Below are 14,936 nucleotides of genomic sequence, written 5' to 3' on the forward strand. Positions count from 1 at the left end.
ATTGGTTAGTTGGTTCATTGGTTAGTTGGTTCATTGGTTAGTTGGTGCATTGGTTAGTTGGTTAACTGGTTCATTGGTTAAGCTCCTCGACTCGGACACAAAGTTTCAAATAATCAGGTAAACTGATATATTTCAAACCTACAAAAAAAATGCAGATATGGTTGAACATATGTTGATGTATAAAATGGTTTTAAATGTTTAATTAGATAACTTACGATTTTGGCGTGTCAGAATATTAAGGAGTGAAATTTGGAAATATGATCCTGGTTGTTTAAGTGTAATTTCTATGAATTTCAAAGTTATTTGTGGATTTGATTGTTCACATCTATTTGGTGATTTCCTATTGATGGAGTACAGAAATTGCCGGAGTATTGCTTTGGTTTGGATTTTCTTCAAAAGGAGGAATTGTTTAAAGATGACATTATGTGGGGGGGGGGGGTGAAGGTAGATTTATGGTCAACAATTGTGGTTTGATGTTGCTGTATGTATAGTATGACAATTAATTAGTGCAAAGTGTACTTACTGCACATTTGCAAATTTTTAAAGAGAGTAAATAAACACATACATTAGTATAATTTCTCACCACATTTTGGCAAAATAAATTCAATATAGTAAAAATAGAAAAAATCTTAGCATGCATGCATTGACAATTTTACTTTAAATACAATTTGTTAGTTGAGTGCAGTAAAAAATAAATTTAAAAAACATTGTACAATCACATGGCGACATGAAAAAAAAAAAAAATAAATAAAATAAAGAATTTGAGCAGTGGCATAGATTTGAGATGCAGCTAAAATATGGTTGTTTTTACTTAAAATTATATAAAAATTTTTAAGATTCAAGCCAGCGCTCAATTGAAACCAGTTTGTGGTGGATTTTAGACCTGGCTTAAATTCATGAAATTCCGACTCAGGTCCGTCAAATTACAAAATAAAGTAGGTGTTACAAGCCTTACCATAGCGTAAGAATAGTATAACATCACAACATAATATATGTTAGCATAACTTCAAAATAAGGATGAAAATGTTTATAAAACTAGTATGAAATAAATTGGCTTCCAATTTTTTCCTGATCAAATTGGATCCTATACGGACAAACTGATCTGAGGAAAATTAGAAACCTAGTTAGATAACTTGAGCATACACCTGGAAATTGTCTGCCATGCTGTATAATTTGTATTTATTACAGGCCTCATCAGCATCCTCAAAGTTTTGGTAGAGTGATGTTATGAATAGAGTTTTTCGGATGTTTTTGTCAGTACATTCAAGCTCAGATGTATTAAACATTGTCTCCTTGATCAAACTTCCTAAATGTTTAAGTATTTATCCTAATGTATTATGGACTTCATAGTATTTTTCTGAGATTTATAGAAACATGCTGTAAAGAGTTGACAAAAAATATGAAGAATATGGCTAATTTTATATGGCTAGGGTTTCCATTATTCCAAAAAAAATTTCCGGAACCTTGTCCTGATAATTTCCCGGAACAATTTTTCCGTAAACTGGAATTTTCCCGAACAATATTCCGGAACAGGGTTTTAGTAATTTCTGTTTTAGGGATAAAAAAGTCATTCCGGAATAGATCAGGGATTCCAGAGCCTTCTCCATAATGGAAATGGAAAAAAAATTCAGGATCATTTCCGTACGTAAACCGTAACCCAAAATTCCAGTGGAGACACTAGCTAAGTCATTACAAATTTTCTACCAATAAATTTTCACAAATTTCAAGTATTGCCAAATTTGATGAAAACCCGTATTCTGCTTCATTAATACAATATTTGCCTGTTATATCCCAAACTGTATCTTCGTTAATGATGTTGCCAACAGCTTTACTCGGAAGGCAATTAGAGTACTCAGCTAGTTCATCAGGACTAAAAATATCAAGATAGTTAATAAAGTATCCCAAAAAAGCTGGTACTGGTACACAGTCAAAAAGTCAGAACATTGCAGGAAAGATCTATCACTAAATTCCTGAAACCAGCAGCAGGGCTATTGGCAAAGAAATCTTAATTTGCATGATAGCCCATCACAACTAGAGACGGGCGCGTTTTTTCTTTTTAATTTGTCTTCATGGTTCTTTAACAAGGAAACACAGGTTTGCAACAACATTAGCTGGTGGCAAGGGATAATAGAAGGGGGGGCAAGAAGGGCAGTGACCCCCCCCCCCCTAGAACTCAGAGCTATCACACTTTTCAAATCTTAAGCTAAAGACTGAAGACTGAAGAACAGGACAAAAGTAGTTTGCTGTTTATAAAAAACACCAAAAAACAATACATCCTATTGCAGTGCTGTAACCTAATTTTCCCTTTTAAGTTTTCACAGAGTTTTATTTGAAGGAGAGATAAAGTAGTACTTAAGTAAGCAATTGGAAGGTGGTTGGACTGTATGTGATTGTGTACCTTTAAAGTATCTTAAGCTTGTGTGACGTTTGCCTGATATCCAAGAAGCTAAATGTTCTCAATTTACAGTTCAAACTTTGCAGAGTAAATAATTTCAAAAAGAAAAATTACAATAAAAAAGAATGGATGTAAATTTTCAATAACCTTCAATTTCGTAAAATGAATACCATGCTCAATAAAAAGTATGTCTGATCATCTAGAAGCCAAATATTTTGAATTTACAATTCAAATTTTGCCCCCCCCCCTTATAAACTCCTATTTTTATAGTATCCTAAAGGGTGACATAAATTTAAAAAAAAAGTTTTTCGAAAATTCCACGGCCAACCCCGGGCACTTCAGCTAGTTTACAATAAAATGATTTACCTTAACACCCGGTCCCAGACATTGACAGATGCCAACATTCCAATCAGAGGCTTATTGTCAAAAAAGTAATGTCCTAAAACATTTAGTAAGATTACCTTCTTTTATTTATGTTTATAAGTTTTTAATCAAATATGCATCTATTTAAGTTATAAAATTGAGAGGTACTAGGTTTTTAGCGCGCCTCGCGCCCATCTTCTATTTAAATTGTGAACATGTTCTTTTTGTTTACATTTTAAAACAAAGAAGGAAAAAATTTTGCGGATTTAAAAAAAAAATCGCGGATTTTCAAGAATTTAAAATTTTTTACAAAAATAAAAAACCATTAAAACAAGTTTTTTTAATTTTTATCAATCATTAACCTTCCCTGTGGTCACGTGATGTCCCACAAAAAATTTGGGCCCGATCGGTTCAGCCGTTTTGACGTTTATTGGATACAAACAAACAGACACCCAGGAATGACCTGAAAAAAATATTCTTTTTAAATCTAGAAAAAGCTTTAAACTTTATCTTGATAATGAAATCTTCAAAAAATCTCCCCCCTAGACCTGTAAAGGGGCCGGAACTCAGAGCTATCACACTTTTCAAATCTTAAGCTAAAGACTGAAGACTGAAGAACAGGACAAAAGTAGTTTGCTGTTTATAAAAAACACCAAAAAACAATACATCCTATTGCAGTGCTGTAACCTAATTTTCCCTTTTAAGTTTTCACAGAGTTTTATTTGAAGGAGAGATAAAGTAGTACTTAAGTAAGCAATTGGAAGGTGGTTGGACTGTATGTGATTGTGTACCTTTAAAGTATCTTAAGCTTGTGTGACGTTTGCCTGATATCCAAGAAGCTAAATGTTCTCAATTTACAGTTCAAACTTTGCAGAGTAAATAATTTCAAAAAGAAAAATTACAATAAAAAAGAATGGATGTAAATTTTCAATAACCTTCAATTTCGTAAAATGAATACCATGCTCAATAAAAAGTATGTCTGATCATCTAGAAGCCAAATATTTTGAATTTACAATTCAAATTTTGCCCCCCCCCCTTATAAACTCCTATTTTTATAGTATCCTAAAGGGTGACATAAATTTAAAAAAAAAGTTTTTCGAAAATTCCACGGCCAACCCCGGGCACTTCAGCTAGTTTACAATAAAATGATTTACCTTAACACCCGGTCCCAGACATTGACAGATGCCAACATTCCAATCAGAGGCTTATTGTCAAAAAAGTAATGTCCTAAAACATTTAGTAAGATTACCTTCTTTTATTTATGTTTATAAGTTTTTAATCAAATATGCATCTATTTAAGTTATAAAATTGAGAGGTACTAGGTTTTTAGCGCGCCTCGCGCCCATCTTCTATTTAAATTGTGAACATGTTCTTTTTGTTTACATTTTAAAACAAAGAAGGAAAAAATTTTGCGGATTTAAAAAAAAAATCGCGGATTTTCAAGAATTTAAAATTTTTTACAAAAATAAAAAACCATTAAAACAAGTTTTTTTAATTTTTATCAATCATTAACCTTCCCTGTGGTCACGTGATGTCCCACAAAAAATTTGGGCCCGATCGGTTCAGCCGTTTTGACGTTTATTGGATACAAACAAACAGACACCCAAACAGACAAACAGACAGACAAGCCAAATTTATATATAGATATCTCATTTTCAATGAAATCAGAAATTTTGTGTTTTGGAAATATTTTATTGAAATTGAAATATTCAGACTGAAAAACCCAATAATGTCCAAAAAGCAATCGTTTTTTGCCGTTCATGAATTTCGTGATTTTGTTGCTCGTTACCGAAATTTTCTGTTGATTTACCACGGGCACTAGACACTAGACACTAGGTTGACTAGGCGGGCTGGTACGAGTAAATGTGTATAAAAAGTATGATTACAGTAGACCGGTAAATCATAGTAATGGTTCGGATCATGAAACAAGTTCAGAGCTGGGAACTTTAGAATGGATAACTACTTAATCCGAATATCCACTGTGGAAACTTTTAAATTTAGTCCTTAATCCACTCTTTTTCTCTCTCTCTTTGGATATCCTCACATTATTTTCTCCAATGAGAGTGCAGGAATATAGTTAGTAAATTGTATTGATCAATGAAAGCCTTGTAAATAAATTCTATCCCATGAGAAAAATCCGCAATTTCTAACAAATCAAGAATTTGTTGTCGGCCATTTTTGTGAATTAATAGGCGAAGAAAAATATTTAATAATACGTTTGAGATTCTTTTGTAACCAATTTTAACTAATGTATTAATAAATAAATGTGTGAGAAATTAAGTAAGGGCCCTTCTAAGTTCTAGTCATGAAAACGAAAAAATCTGGCGTTCCTTTAATCAAATTTGTTGATCTAAATATTTAATCTCTAGACTAACATAATCTCGAGATTAGCAAAAAGAAAGGATTAAGCATTAATACTGATATCCACCATTCTAAAGTTCCCAGGTCAGTAACAATCAAATACATATATTATTAATTTTATTCACCTAAGCGAACTACCATTGGCAGCTGGGTATTGTTGGAGAGACGATTACGAAGGATACTAAATAATTGATTAGAAAGATATAATTCAATATTTTAAAGCAATCCACACAATTTTAAAAATCATGCATCAACTATTGAGACAGGGCCGAAATTTAAGTGTTGCCAAGTCTTTTCCCTGGGTTTTTCTATTCTTTGATAAGCAAATTTTGAAGTGCGAAGGCCTTGTGTGGTAACATAAGTTTTGTTTTAATTGACAATAAAGGGAATTTAAAGGGAGTATCTGCCCAGCCTTTTTAGATCACAAAAGTAGTATTTACATAACCAGAAGTGACCCTCCAAACTATAAGTACATGTCTGCTTTACAACATTACCCTTAAAATGATCAAAAATGAATTAGATATCCAAGTTTTTAGCTTTGAAGAATAATTTTATTAATAGTGGTTTCTACAACAGAAACATTAAGGGAAATTCAAATCTTCTACATTATTGAAGAGACAAAGGTTCATATTTATATAAGTCTAAATATATACCTTGAAGTGGCTTCATTCTCAAAATCTGATTTCCCATTGATGTACACCATCACTGAATTCTTATTCATATTCAGAGATAAACAGATGTGAATCCATTTTCTTACAAAAATCGGAAAGTTCTAAAATACATTAGAATTATAATTGTCGTCTGCTTTCTTTATTCTATTTATAAAGTACAGAGTGGCACAAAAAAAAACAGGGATTAGGACTTTTTTAGCACTTTCATTCGTTTGAAAGGACTCAAAAATGTGCCTCAGAAGGGGTCGTCTAAATAACTTTTTATTGTTAGATCCTTTCGTTTGGTGCAAAACCAAGTCGAATATTCGAAAACCTCTATATGTTAACTTCTGCTAACAAATGTTATTTAAGAAATAAAAAATAATTTTTATAAATCTGAACCAATTTGGCCCCAATTTGATGCCATTTTTAGGTTTATGATTAAAAAATCCCAGAAGAAATATCTAAGTCAGTTCAGATTTATATAAATGAATTTTTTTATTTCTTAAGTAATATTTGTTAGCTGAAGTTAACCGATATATTTTCGAATAACAAAAGATCGGATGACAAAAAGTTAATTAACGACCCATTCTAAAATTAAAAACTAAATACTACGGCCCATTATAGTCTTTTTAAACGAATAAAAGGGCGGAAATACTCTAATCCCTGTTATATGGGCCATCCTGTAGATTTTGTAATAGTGCAATCCATAAGTGTTATATCATTATATAAATATTTGTTCAATTTTTTATCAGTAATTTATATGTTTCAATATATACGTTCCGTATACAGTGAGAACAAGAACAAAATGGAATAGAAACTTTAAATTTTATTCAAATTAACCTGAGACACAGCAATTCTTGATAAGTGATTTCATAAGTTACTACTAAACTATTTGCCTGGTATACTATCAAGGTAATAAGACAAGGAAAGTAAATTGCTGTTGCGTATACTCCGCGTGCATATTGAAACCAGTTCTCTCTGGGCGGTGTTTGTAAACAAGAATAGATGCATTAGTGTTCCTCCAGAATCCGAGGAGGATAAAGGCATTTAAATTTGAACATTTGATTATTTACATGAAAGTATCCTATGACCAGAATATTTCATTTTTTTTTATGTGAAAATGAATTCCATGTCCGGCTGTGACATCCGTCTTGTGTTTACTTTACCGCCCAGAGACAGTACACTGCAGTACTAAAAATGCGTACACCTCTGAAATTGCTATCTTTACGTTAAAATTCTTTGGGTACAATTAAGTATGGCTATTATGTCATCTATCTATTCTACAGTTTTCTGGTTCTCACTATATATATATTATTATGTACTAGCTGCAGTGCCCGAGGAATTTCAAAAAAACATTTTGAAAAAAAAATCATCATCATCAGGGTAACTCATGCTCAGTGGTTAAGTCTGTATTTTAAACAGGAAGTGTTTAAATTTTGCCTTTAAACGGCCTGTGTAATATGCGTTAATAAAGATTCGTCCACCAGACACACCATCAGAACGATCTAAAATCGAGAGCAGTTTTTATACTGATAGATATTTCATAATAATAATAATAATAATGATTATAATATTAATATTAAAAACCACTCGAAATAAATGCAAAAGGGTTCATGAATAATGCCTGGACATTTAAACAAACAGGAAAAGACTTCTGTTCATAATTTTTATAATTTTGTTTTATTAAGAAACTTGGCAGAACCAGGCAAATGCTCCCAGTAGCTGCGTTTGAAAGTTTCAAGATTGGCTTTTTATACAGAAAACTTAGTCACAAATCCGGGTTACCAAGCTTATTTTACTAATTCAATTGTGCGTTTTTTAATATATTTTTAATAATACTCATTTACTCTGCTTTGAAACATTTATCATTCCTATATGAGGAAGGATAAGTGCATTCCTAAGGTACAAAGGGCCGTTTTCCGACAACTTCCTTTTTAAGGAACTCTGAATCGAAATGACCTCGCTGTCTTAGGACTAGACTTTTCCTTCCTTTTATAGGAATGATAAATGTTTCAAAGCAGAGTAAATTTGACATAAGAGAAGGTTAACAAGGAGGTTTTGACTCAACTTCCTATTAGAGGGAGAAATCAAGCTAAACTGCCTATTTAAGAACTTCGACTCGAGTCGTAATTCCTTAAACCCGACTTTAAGCCCCAATCTTCGACCCAACTGTGACGATAGCTTGTGTCCCGTGATTGACAAAAGCAAAATCTTCGGCTCGACTTAAGGAGAGTTAGGCCGAATGAAAATAAAACCAACCTTGGTTGGTTTAGTGGAGAATAAGGCTCAATATTGAGTATTGTTCTCAAAAAAACCCGGAATGCGTCAATTCCTACCATGAAAATCCGCCAAATAGAATATTAAACCGGTTTTTTTTTAAACTCAAATCTGTGGAAAATAAGATTCAGCTTGAATGAGAAAGCTCAAGAAGGCCCAACGACAGCTTAGACCCTAGCCGTATTTTCCCGAATTTTTTAAATCGCAGGCTCAGGAGTCCTTACGAGGCATTCCAGTTTTGAGACGATGGAAGTATTCGGTGTAAGAGTTATATGATTAAAACATGCAAGATTTTATTCTCAATTTAGTTTAGCTTAACGTGAAAGAACATAAAGATACTGACACATGAGAGATATCCACAGATCCTGAGTGTCATTCAATCGATAGAACTCTATGATAGGGATTTGATCGCTATATCTATCAAACTCAGCAAAGCTCCGCAAACAGAAACTCATCTAAACACAAATATTAAAATAAAAGGGATTGTTCACAATTTGTTCGCTCATTAAGAATAAAGCACGTTTGAATATTGAGAACTAGGAAACCATGCAGCTCTCTCTAAAAAGACTGTACTGTTGTCTTTGAAGTCTCACTATGTATGATTACCCCTGTATCTTTACACATTTCTTGTTTTTATCCTGCACATTGCACGTGAAGATATTATGATGTTAATTGTGACCCCCCCCCCGCGGACCTGATCAGGGATTGGTATTTCTGTAGTTTTCGTAGCATATCCGTTTTCAGGTCCAAATATATCTTCAATCTAAATAGAAGAAATTAGCATAATCCAGGGACTGAATATTATGAATTGAAGACGTAGCTGAACTGCACTCCGTCGATTCAAATCATAAATTACCGATTAAAATCCTCTTTAACTTTAAATTGGTGTTTCAGGACTTAAACCCACTATAGTTTCAGTAGAAGTAAATATTTCCATTTACTGATAGCGCCGATATAAGGATTTATCTCTAATTGGATAATGAAATAGATAGAAAGATAGATTTTACTGCCATACTATTTCTATTGGTTCAGAATTGGCAACAATCACAGGACTGAACCCTGATTGACTCGGCATACAGGACTTGAACCGGCGGTATAGGCAGTTCAGCCACCTAGGACAAATTCATTAAGCTTGAATCCAGGAACCAGATTTAAGATTCAAGATCTCCGGTAATATTCAAAAAGAAAAAATGGAGACAAATTTTGTAAATGCCGCGAGTTATTTGAAAGATCAAAGACGATCTTCAAATCATCTCTTAACTGTCATGTTTCTCTGAGTTTCTCTAGGGGAAGCTAACGTTGATTTCCATCTAAAAAAGTGCTGAATTCATTTGACATAATATTTGTGACATCTTTTAACATTATCAAAAAAAAATTTATGATTTTATTTGTTATTATTATCATTTTTATCAAACTTTATCAAAACTAACGAACCTTTGTTTTCAGAGCAAATGAGAGTTAAAACTAAAAAACTAAACAAAAAACGATGATAGGTTTGTTTTCCTGAAAAAAGATAGTATTTGAAAATTTGAATGGAACTAATTTATTATTATTATGAAACCCCTTGAGGACCTGCCCCATGGTCATGGTGACAGACGAGATTAAGATCGGTATTATCATCAGCTGCAGTAGTATCATCTTCTAATATATTGTAAAGAATATAAGCTAGAATCATTACAGGGACTGTAAAAGTAATACTTTGACAATGTAAATTACACGTATAAGGCACAATCTTTACAGTTTATTTCAGCCAGGACCTCTCTAACCATTACTGGTTGTTTTGAATAAGCTGCCCTTTTCAGCAGAAAATACAAATCAGACAAAAGCAGAAAAATCAAGAATATAAAAAATGACTAAATAAAAAAAGAAACTGTTATGCCCAACCCCTGCTAGGTATGTACTGACATACATGGAAAAAATTGGTCTGACCTTTATTTGATATGAATTGGTCAGTATATTTCCTAAAGATCATGCATATTTCATATAGGCTTTCATGATTGTTAAAAATGTCAAAGTAAAAGGTCTGGTTAACAATATCAAAAAAAACAATATGTATCTATCTATCTCAATTTAGTTTATAAGCAGAGTACAGGATTACTAAACTAATCCTTTAATTAGCAGGTTATTTTCTTGAACGAAGATCCACTCCAATCTAACAACATGTACTGTATATGCATTCAGTCGTACTCTCCAGCCTGGACTACCCAATAATACCTTCGAATCTGAGAAATAGAACGATCGCAAGAATGCACTAAGGTGTAATTTATGATTCTTCTTGAAATTGTATTCCGTGTTTTAAAATTCTAGCCGGCACTCAATTGGAATTGGCTTTAAGATTCAGCAGTTTAAATTTCTTTAATTTAATGGCCTCTGAATAAGCTAACACTTGAATACATAAAATAAGAAAATCTAATATGATTCTTGTTGTTGCTTATAGATTACACATTTCGAAAAATGTATAGGCGCAGAATTTCTCCTGGGTAATTTACGGCTAAGTCTATCAAACCTTATTTATCCTTTTACTAAAAAGCATAGGAAAGTCTGGCAGATAGAAACACTGTGGGCTCATAAACATTAACTCTAACCATTAATTAATTAATTAATACTAAAAATGAATATTGTGATTCAGACTAAGAGTAAAGATTGACTAAGAATAAAGGTTGTTGCTCGGACTAAGAATGAAAATTGTTGTTCTAGTGTAAGGTTAAACCTGAATTAACCCTGGTAAACTAGATTCTAAACCATGTTGAGCCTAAACCATGATATTGTTGTTCTATTGTAAGCTTAATCCTGAACCCTGATAAACTAGATTCTAAACCATGCTGAGTCTAAACCATGATATTGTTCTAGTGTAAGGTTAATCCTGAACCCTGATAAACTAGATTCTAAACCATGCTGAGTCTAAACCATGATATTGTTGTTCTAGTGTAAGCTTAATCCTGAACCCTGATAAACTAGATTCTAAACCCTGCTGAGTCTAAATCATGATATTGTTGTTATAGTGTAAGCTTAATCCTGAACCCTGATAAACTAGATTAAGCGATAAAAAGTCGCCTAATCGGGTTAAAAAGTTGGATGGCACCTGATTAGCGACAAAAAATCGCTTCACATAAATCACTTATTTTAAAATAAAAAATTGCTTTTTTTCAACAAAAAAATCGCTTATATTGCAGAAGAAATTGGTGACTGCCAAATAAGCGACACAAAATCGTTTATTCTCAAGAAAAAATCGCTTATTTTTAACACAAAAAACGCTTATTTTTAGTGAAATCGCCTATTTAAAAAAAAAATCGTTTAAATTTAACAAAAAAATCTCTGATATTCAACAAAAAATTTGCTTATTTTCAACAAAAAATTGTTTATATTTAACAAAAAAAATCACTTTACAGTACACTTTACAGTTCATAAAGAATTGTACAGTATGTTGTTTAATTTCTCAAACTTTTTAGTTAAAAAGTTATTGAAAAATTTGAAAGTAGCAACACTAAAATCGTTTACAGTACATTACAAATTGTACAGTATGTTGCTTAATTTCTCAAACTTTTTTGTTTAAAAGTTATTTAAAAATTTGAAAGATATATAATAATGATGTGAATCCAGTCCTAAAGCATAACTAGTCAATTTTTTTAATAATATTGATACGGATATCTTTGTTACACTCTTTAAAAGTTCTTAGCACAACTAAACCATATATCTTTGTAAACTAAGGATGAAACCTCTGACATCTCGGCTTAGAATTATTGATCTAACAGAATTCATTGTGTGAAATACAGTGCTTAGGATCCATTTAATTTTGATGCGGATGTGGATCCGGATCCGGATCCTGGATCCGCACTGGGAAAAAATGGATCTGGATCTGGATCCAGGATATTTCTATAAGATTTACGGAATCTTTTTAACAAAAAATAATTTTCAAATTTTTTGTTTCATTTTTTTCGCATATTTTTATTTACTTGATGAACGAGATGAACCATTCAGAAATGAGGAAATTTTTATAATCTCTTTTTTTCAAAAGTTCAGATTTTGGTTTCGGGAGTAAAAAAGGGTTTTTTGCAGTTTTTGGTTGATATTTTACCCCTTGGATCCGGATCCGTGGATCCGCATATTTTTGCGGATCCGGATCCAGGAAGCCAAAACCTTGCGGATCCAACGGATCCTAAGCACTGGTGAAATATCTAAAGTCTACGGCATGGGATTGCAAAAATATAGGGTTTAGAAAATCAGAGTTTGTGATAGAACCTCGGTTCCATTTTTAAGTGTCCTTATAACTTGTCAGGATAAAAAGGAAAAATAAATCCTGGGGCTTTTATTACAAATGTTATCAATTCAGTGCTTAGGATCCGGATGCGGATCCGTTGGATCCGCAAGATTTTGGCTTCCTGGATCCGGCTCCAGATTCTCAAAAATATGTGTATCCATGTGGATCCGGATCCAAGGGGTAAAATATCAACCAAAAACTGCAAAAAAACAACTTTTTTACTCCTAAAACCCAAATCTGAACTATTGAAAAAAAAGAGATTATAAAAATTTCCTGATTTCTTAACGCGTCATCAAGTTTAAGCATAAAAATAAGCGAAAAAAATAAGACAAAAACTTAGAAATTCTGCTTCGGTAAAAAATTCAGTAAGTCTTGAAGATATGACTGGGATCCAGATCGATTTTTTTCCAGTGCGGATCTAGAATCCGGATCCGGATCGTCATGAAAATTAAATGGATCCTTAACACAAATATTCTATGATAACCAAGTGCTTAAGATCCATTTAATTTTGATGCAGATCTGGATCCTGAATCTGCACTGGAAAAAATGGATCCGTATCCAAATCCGGATCTGGATCCAGGTCATTTCTATAAGATTTACTGAATTTTTTTAACAAGAAATAATTTTCAAATTATTTGTTTTATTTTTTTTGCTTATTTTTATCCCAAAACTATAGCATGTCCTAGCCGCAGTGCTCGGCCCAGAAATTGTCTTAACCTAACCTAATCAAATCAAATCAATCCTAACCTAACTTAACCTTAAAATAATAAAAAATAAAAAATAATAATTTATATGGTTAAGGATAAGCTCCCCACCCTCAGGAAAAATTCTCCCGATCCTGAGCTTCTCAATCGTTTCATCCAATAGTTTCCGACATAATATGTTGTTTGCTGTTTGATTTGAAGATTAGTTTTTTGAATATGAACTGTTTAGCAAACTATTTGGAACGTTTAACAAATAATTTGAAAAAAAGAACAAATCTGTAAACTTTAAATCTTGATTTCCCACTGATTTCTGAGACAGCTTCTGTTTTTTTTCAAAAATTCACATAGATCACAATTTGTCATAATTAGAAATGAACAGGTTAACTAACTAAATGTTAAATGAGAGACAGCAATGAGCAAGAATGCTAACTATCAGCTGATTCATATTCTGGTTTGAGTTTTTGGCTACCTGCCTGAAAATATACGATTATTAATCGCTTATTAGGTGACTTTCAGTCGTCTAAAATGAAGTTATTTCTAATTCAAAATTGGCGATTTAAAATCGTTTAAAATGCAACTAAAAATTGCTTAATTAACAAATTTTTGTCCTTAATTTCGAATTTGAGTTTATAGACGATTTAAAAATGCAAATTAGGCGACTTTTAGTCGTCTATTATGAAGTTTTATTTACTTCACAAATCACGATTTAAAATCGTTTAAAATGCAACTAAAAATCGTTTATTAAGCGACTTTTTGTCCTTACTTCACTATTTTGAGATTTAATTAAGAGTGCATGATATTGTTGCTCTAGTGTAAGCTTAATGAAACCCTGATAAACTAGATTCTAAACCATGCTGAGCCTAAACCATGATATTGTGCTAGTGTAAGCTTAATCCTGAATCCTGATAAACTAGATTCTAAACCATGCTTAGTCTAAACCAGGATATTGTTGTTCTAGTGTAAGCTTAATCCTGAACCCTGATAAACTAGATTCTAAACCATGCTGAGCCTTAACCAGGATATTGTTGTTCTAGTGTAAGCTTAATCCTGAACCCTGATAAACTAGATTCTAAACCAAGCTGAGTTTAAACCATGATATTGTTGATCTAGTGTAAGCTTTATCCTGAACCCTGATAAACTAGATTCTAAACCATGCTGAGCAAGGGTTTCTCCAGTCTGAATTTTAAAAGCAAAATTCCAGGTTTGGTCAAATAGGCTTAATATATCCTGGTTTAGTTGTAGGATTTTTGGAGGTTTTACGGCTTTACAGCAATACTGAAGTGAATTGATGTTGTTACAAAGCAAATAGATTTAATTAACAATTATAAAATAATTATATTTGGTGAAATAGGTCTGTTTACACTTCACACTTGCTTTGTCTCATGCTCCTTGGACTTTTTAAAGTTCTAATTTTATTCTAAAAGTCGTCTTTCTATTTCACAGTTTTCTGCTAATCACAGTATGTAGAAAAGATGTACCTTATTTCCTCAGTTGAGAGCTTTAAGATATATTTAATTAAAGTTTGGTTTGTAAAATGAACTTATCAAGGTAGGATTTTATATGTTGTAAAGTTAGCTCACATAACTGCAAGTTTTCTTCAAGTTGACGAGATATTAGGAATTAAAGGCTTAATTCTATGATAAGATTGAAGAAAAGTATAAATTATAAATAAGGAAACTGTATGATAAAATTTTTGCCACAAACTAAGTTTTTCTAATCTCAAAATCTTTGCAACTCAACATTTTCAGGCTTTTATATTTCAAACAATGAAGTTGTTACTTCAAACAATCAGATATTTACAGTTTACACCACCAGATAGCAAAGATATAGATATTATAAAAGTAATTGAGCCTTTGGAACAAACTCAAAATTTCTAATCCCGGGGGCGGGGAGTCTTGAAAACTGAAGAGGGGGGAGGGTCCAAG

General features: G+C 32.3%; 2 long non-coding RNA genes across 2 annotated transcripts; both read right to left on the bottom strand.

The window, feature by feature from the left end:
- Window positions 1-3,912: 3,912 nt before the first annotated feature.
- On the bottom strand, window positions 3,913-5,887 carry LOC111713081 (uncharacterized). Its single transcript, XR_002767598.1, has 3 exons — window positions 5,773-5,887; window positions 5,245-5,300; window positions 3,913-3,985 (listed from the first exon to the last, which is right to left on the bottom strand). It is a non-coding gene; the product is annotated as an uncharacterized LOC111713081 (long non-coding RNA).
- A 1,316-nt stretch (window positions 5,888-7,203) lies between these two features.
- LOC111713078 (uncharacterized) lies at window positions 7,204-8,819 on the bottom strand. Its single transcript, XR_002767597.1, has 3 exons — window positions 8,744-8,819; window positions 8,393-8,504; window positions 7,204-7,277 (listed from the first exon to the last, which is right to left on the bottom strand). It is a non-coding gene; the product is annotated as an uncharacterized LOC111713078 (long non-coding RNA).
- Between the last annotated feature and the right edge of the window lie 6,117 nt (window positions 8,820-14,936).

The sequence above is a fragment of the Eurytemora carolleeae genome, unplaced genomic scaffold (genome assembly GCF_000591075.1).
Source record: "Eurytemora carolleeae unplaced genomic scaffold, Eaff_2.0 scaffold1369, whole genome shotgun sequence".
Classification (NCBI taxonomy): domain Eukaryota; kingdom Metazoa; phylum Arthropoda; class Copepoda; order Calanoida; family Temoridae; genus Eurytemora; species Eurytemora carolleeae.